Below are 6,463 nucleotides of genomic sequence, written 5' to 3'. Positions count from 1 at the left end.
TTAGTTGTATCTTCAAATTTCTTTCTCTATGTGAAGGAACATGCAAGGTTCTAGAGATCAGGATGTGGAAATTCTAATTCAATGTAGCTCATCATGATTATTAGGTAGGGTTTTATTTATTTAAGAAAAATTGTAATGAATAAAAGCCTAGGAGACTTACAAGGCACAGATCAATACTTCGAAGAATATGAAACGATACAGTTAATGCATGGCATTAGTACAGGAATTAAGCAGTTTTTTTCCAGCTTGATGTACTTGGTTTAAGTACATCTTGGTTTAAGTATATTCTGGACTTTTATGTAGCATTGATCAAATCACTTATCTTTTTGTGACCTGTTTCCTTATATATAAAATAGATTTAGTCATAATAGAGTATACCACATGTGATTTGTATGAGCAAAAAAAGAGTTCCTGTCAGTTATATTCCTAAAACATAAAGCACAAGTTAGGACCATATCATAAACAATAAAATCTATATTATTTTAGTACATTTATATGATATTTATTTTATTAACCTTATATTTTTCTCTCATGTTAATATGCTTGTGTATACTTCAAATAATAAAATAAAGGAAACAATGCAGGACAAGGGTTGGGATAGATGAATCATTTCACTCTTAATTTCTCAGTAAAATTTACAATATCTGACAAGTGCTAGAGTTTGTTAAAGGAAAATGGTAACTCACACATTGGGGAGTGTTGTTCTACAAACAACACTTAGTTCTACAGAAACTTGAAAATGTTGAATGAGTTGAAGATAATGATACTTCTCCGTGCATAGTAGATGGGTTCACACAACCGGAAGCAAATTCACATGTAATAAAAAAAATCACATAACAATGGTGCTGTCTTGGATCAGGTTCCTGAGGAGCAGAGTCCATAGCTAAGAGTATTGTGCATGCCATAACATGAAAAGTGTTCTTTAGGAGAGCCCTGTATGGATCCTGTTGAGGAAAGCTGTTTAGGGTACAGAAGCACAAGCTAAGGGTGTGGAGTCATGTCTAGTTTGGAGTTGGTTCATGAGGGGCTTTGAGATATAAAATCACATAGCAGCAATTCTTCCTTTAACCAGTTATAGGTGACCTGGCAGGTGAGGGACTAACCATGGTAAGGCAACTCCTGCCAGCCAAGGAGGACGGAAGGAACAGGTGCCGGGTGTAAGAGCCCAACATTGGTCATGGTTGTTGGTAGACATGTTCTCTGAGAAAAAAAGAATCCAATGGAGTACTTCAACTCCCCTCAAATGTGTAAAACAACAAAGCCTCACTTAACAGAAGTCATTAACAGAAGGCAGCATTTAAAATGGAAGCATGTGAACATAATAGCAAGCAACATAGTTAATATGAATGAATTAGATCTACATGTGTTATATAGATAAAACTGAAAATATAATTCTGAGCAAACAAGTGCAACCCAAAGAAAGGTAAGTACACAGGCTTGTGCATATTATAAAAACAGCAAAAGAGTATATGCCTTTATGGTTACAGAGTGTATTATTAAAATATTAAAATGTGGTTCATACTGACTTTATCGTGAGAGTGTTTATTTTTAAAACTGATGAATAGGGATAGAATTAGGAAGAATACAAATAAGACTTTGGATACACATATCAGCAAAAATATTAATGTTTTCTGGTGTTTTTAATAAATGTAGCATATTTAAAAATAATTCTTAACTTGTCTGAAATACTTAAAATTTCTTATGTAAAAAATGGTATTGTTTGATGGAAACATAACAAAGTAGTAATTTTACCAAAGACCAACTTGGTTAACCAAGGAGCTTACTAGGGTTACTTTCAGGAATACGGATGAGTTAAAGGTGCTACATCACCCAAAATCTCACACGACTATGGGCAATGACTCAGGAAAACTGCATTCCCGATGCACTTTGTACTACTTGCAGACAGATATTGTTACTGCTTTTAAAATCTTAGCTAAAATTCTAGTTAATCTTATAAATTTCAGGAACTTCCTGGAACTTGCTAGTTTTGTTTCTAGTGAAAACTATAAATTTTATTTATTTCCTGAGTCCTGACCAGGGTCCTCCAGAAGAGAGAATGTTTCGATTTAAATGAGATAGCTACACAACAGAAAGAAGGAAAATTCAAGGAAGAGGACCATATTTCTACGTTGGGCCAATGTGGAAGGAAATATAAAGGTTAGAAATAATGTCCTCATATAGCTCCTAGAACCATGGTATACTTGTCTTTCAAGAATATTATGAGTAACAAGCAGTTATATTTATTCTTCCAATCATATTTTGGCTCTGAGAACATTGAATCAGAAAATAGCATGGTCTAGACTTAAATGATCAATTAGTAAATTTAGTATGAGGGAGATGCATGAGGGAAAGGGGAAGGGGGAAGAAGATAGAAATTTAGTAAGAAAATCTCAGGAAAGCATAACATATCTTTTTTCAGCCCTTAATATGCGCCAAAAAGTTGCTTGGAAGCAAATTGCTTGATACACATTAATCAGTAAACTAGGCTGAGGGGTCAAATGAGTGTCAGTGTCCCTACATTTAAATTTCTGAGCACCAAGTGGAAATTGGTGAGGGAAGAGTGTCTGAAGAACTTGGAGGCTTCTCAGCAAAGAAGCCAACAAATGTATTTATGGAAAGAATCCCTTGTTTCTGATTCAAAAGTCTCCAAACGATTTCTGTGGAACTTGAGTCTTCCAAGATATTCTGTGAACAAGGGATTTTATATCAAACATGTTAGCAAATGCTGCAATGCCATATTCCATTCTTGGAGATTCACAGGCGATTAACATATAAAGACCACCAAGGTGATTTACAGAGAAGGAAGCTATAAGGAAGCTTTACATCTTTCTAAATCATTTGATACCCAAATGGATTTAAGAGAAAATGGAATACCACCAATGATGAAACTTAAATGCTTTATGGAATTTGTTTTATTCCTGTTTGATTTACAGCATACTTTCCCTAATGGCTTTGAAATATTCTAGTTCTATAAGTTTTTGGTATAAATTTTTTTACAAATTAAATCTTCATTTTACTGTTTGTTTTCCAGTCCCGTGCTTACAATGTTAGCCAGAGGTACTGTTATTTTTAATTTGTGGGAGAATAAATATGAGGGTTTTTTGGCCTGTTAGTTTAGGTCTTCAAAATAACAGTAAGACAGAGCTTTTGTGAAGGTGTTCAACATTCTAGTTTTTTCCAATCCTACTTTATGGCACGCTTTTTAAATGTCTCCCAGAATGCTCAGTCTTCAGGCTTTTGAATCAACATGTCAATGGCTTTAAATCAAATGACCATGTTAAAATATATGGCTGAGCCACAAGCATTTGCAGCCATCCATTTAATTGCATCCTATAAAATGAAACCAGGAGGTATAAGTTTACAAACATAACATCTGAGGTGGCGGTAAGATTAGAGCTAAATAACACATGTACTTTAAACTCTTGATATGGATTCCTGAAGGGCTATGATTTACCAGTAGACTGTTGACGAGGGGCATCTAAGCATCAGTGTGCATTCTGCAGCCTTATAAACGACAATAGCTCAAGCCTGTAGACAAGGCTTGTTCTTCAACAAACCTTTTGTTTGCCTTTCCCTGAAACATAGTAATAATTCAACTGGCCTTGTCTTGATTTAAGAAAATAATAAAGCTATTTTACTTTCTTGGAGAACTTTTAGAATAAAATTGTTGTTCCATGACTACTTACTGCACGGTTCAAGTTTCTGTGGGTTGCTCAATATTTATCTCGTATGTCCAACTAGAGTAAATGGGAATATTAGTTCAACGTGAAGCCAATTTCTATTCAATGAAATATGTTGCTATTCATTTGCTCAGTCTCACAATTACCTAATTTTCATAGGTCTTTTAAGTAAGTACATCCTATGTACATAACTTTGAATCTGCCATTGATAAGCTAGGTACCTTCGACAAGTTGTTTGTTCTTTTAACTTTTCAATTTCGTGGCTTTCTTGTCTGTAAATAGAGGTATTATTTATCTATTGTGGATTATTAAGCTCATGGATATTAATGGTTAGAATATATTGAAGTGCATGGCTTAAACAATTACATACGTGTTATTTATTATTATTGTTGTTGTTGTTGTTTAAATGTGTACAGGAAGCGACTATAAGTGCTGGCAATATATAATTTCATCAATCAAAGTGTAAGTCTCAATTGAGCATGTTTACCATATAAATATACTGTCCTAACTTAGACAAAACTTTGATCTTTGTAGTTGTTTTCAAATATGCCATTTTCCTCTGTAAGTTTTCGACAGTTAAATGTTTTATATGAATCTAATAAATGAAACTTATTCATTCATTTGTGACATAAAAATGAACATCAGGTTAGATCTTATTCATAGTGTTTTAGTTGGTTGGGTTTTTTCCTTTAATAAGTAGGTTTACATAATGAAATTAGATCAATTTTTAAGTTTGGAGGAGGGGAGAGGAGAAAGAGAGACAGGGTGGAGTGGAAAGATGGAGAGTTATCAACGATGATAAGTGGTCCTGATCTTTGTTCTGCTTTCAAGTTTATGCGTTATATTTCAGACAATATGAAAAGATTAAGGTCCCACCAACGTATACTTTCCTCATCAGTCTCCTTTAATATCTATGTTCGTTTATCCTTGAGAGCTATTCTTCAGTTCTTCTTTATGTCCTGTAAGCAGATAGACCAACAGGCAGAATCAACAAACATTGGTAAACGTAGCACTGCATCATAATACCAGCAAGAGTTGCCAGAGAGCTGGCTGTGTGGAACTGGAAATGGACCTAGGAGAAAAGAGATTGCTTTTGTTCCAGATCCACATTTAATTTTCAAACTTATCAAATATTTTGTTCATATTTATTTTTGTGACCATAAATAGGTAAAAAATTTTTCATTTATTTTCAAGGTCAGACTCTTAGAGAAACGAGAAATCATACACACGAAAGAATTTTCTTTCTACTCAGGAAGAGTAATTAATAAAACAATGTTGTCATCCAAAAAAGTAGAGAAACTAGAATAAAAAGCAGTGTATGATCTCTTTCCTTTCCCTCACTTCCTTCCTCCCTCTCTCCCTCCCTCCCCCTCTCTCTCCCTCCCCTTCCCTCTCTCCCCCCTCCCTTCCTTCCACCTTCCTCCCCTCTTCTATGGCTGGCTGTAAGCTGGAGGTTATCAATGGGCATCTTCCTTAATTGTTCTTCTAATTACATTTGAAACCTGTAGTTCTTTGATTTACATAGCTACTCAGCCTGTTCTAGGGACCCTCCAGTGTCTGCTTTCTTAGCAATAGGAGCATAAGCACCTGTGGTATTATTTTATTTTGTTTTTAATTATTCTATATGGAATCTCCGTGTCTGGCTTTGGCTGTCTTGGAACTCACCATGTAGACCAGACTGGCCTTTAACATGAGAAATGCCTTTACCTCCTTTACCTCCCAAGTACATACTAAAATATGACACAACATGCCAGACCAGGTCCTGGCTTCTCACACGGACACAGGGATCTGAACTCAGGCTCTGAGCTTGTGCAGCAAGCACTTTGCCCAGGAATAATCCAACTCCCCGTTTTTTCCCAAGACTGGAAAACATCTTGGATTGGAAAGTGAGTTTTAGTGTCCAAAAATATCAATGGAGCCATGAAAGCTTTTCTTACATATATTAGAACATATGTTCTTTAAGTTTGGAAAGGCAAGATAAATGCCAGCAAATTCCCGCAATAGCATGCACTTGGGTATGAGATGTATCGGATTGTGTCTTTGTAGTCATAAATATGTGTAACTGACATGGTAGCTTCAGTTCACGACTCATGGCAATATATGCATGTAGGGAAAGAGACTGGGACAAGAGTTTACAGAGATGAAAAAGATAAACTGTTCTAATTCTTCTATTTTGTTCTCGAGTTTCATTTTAAACATACGGAGGCATTAAGATCAGGGGAGGAAGTACAGTCATCCCTCTGTATCCATGGAGACTTGGTTGTAGGTCCCTAAGGATACCAATCAGAAGATGCTCACACTTCTTATGTAAAGCAGCATAGATTAGCATGTAATCTATGCTATCCGTAACTATCATAACTACAAGTACCCACCACAACAGGAACACCGTAGAGAGAGTTGTTGTGCTGTACTTTTTTAAAGAATTAAGAAAAAAAATTCTATGTTCCGCACAGAGAATTTTTTTCTTCAATATTTTCTTTCTGTGATTGGTGGACTCCACAGCTGCACAGGTGTCAGGGCTGCATTCATGCCTATTAGAAGGTGGAAAATCGCATTAAGGTTCAGAGGACCCAGCCTCAAACTATTCCACGAAACTTATTGAACTATTTCTTATTTCGTCAGTTAGCTAATATATTGACATGTTTTCATTTTGAACATGAGATAGGGTTGTTTGTACATGTGTGTGTGTGTGTGTTTGTGTGTGTGTGTGTGTGTGTGTGTGTGTGTGTTACATATGGTTTTGATAAGGGGAAAATATGTCACATGATAGGATAACTTTATGT

This window comes from Rattus norvegicus, chromosome 4 (assembly GCF_036323735.1).
Source record: "Rattus norvegicus strain BN/NHsdMcwi chromosome 4, GRCr8, whole genome shotgun sequence".
NCBI lineage: Eukaryota > Metazoa > Chordata > Mammalia > Rodentia > Muridae > Rattus > Rattus norvegicus.
Note: the sequence above shows the minus strand (reverse complement) of the source record.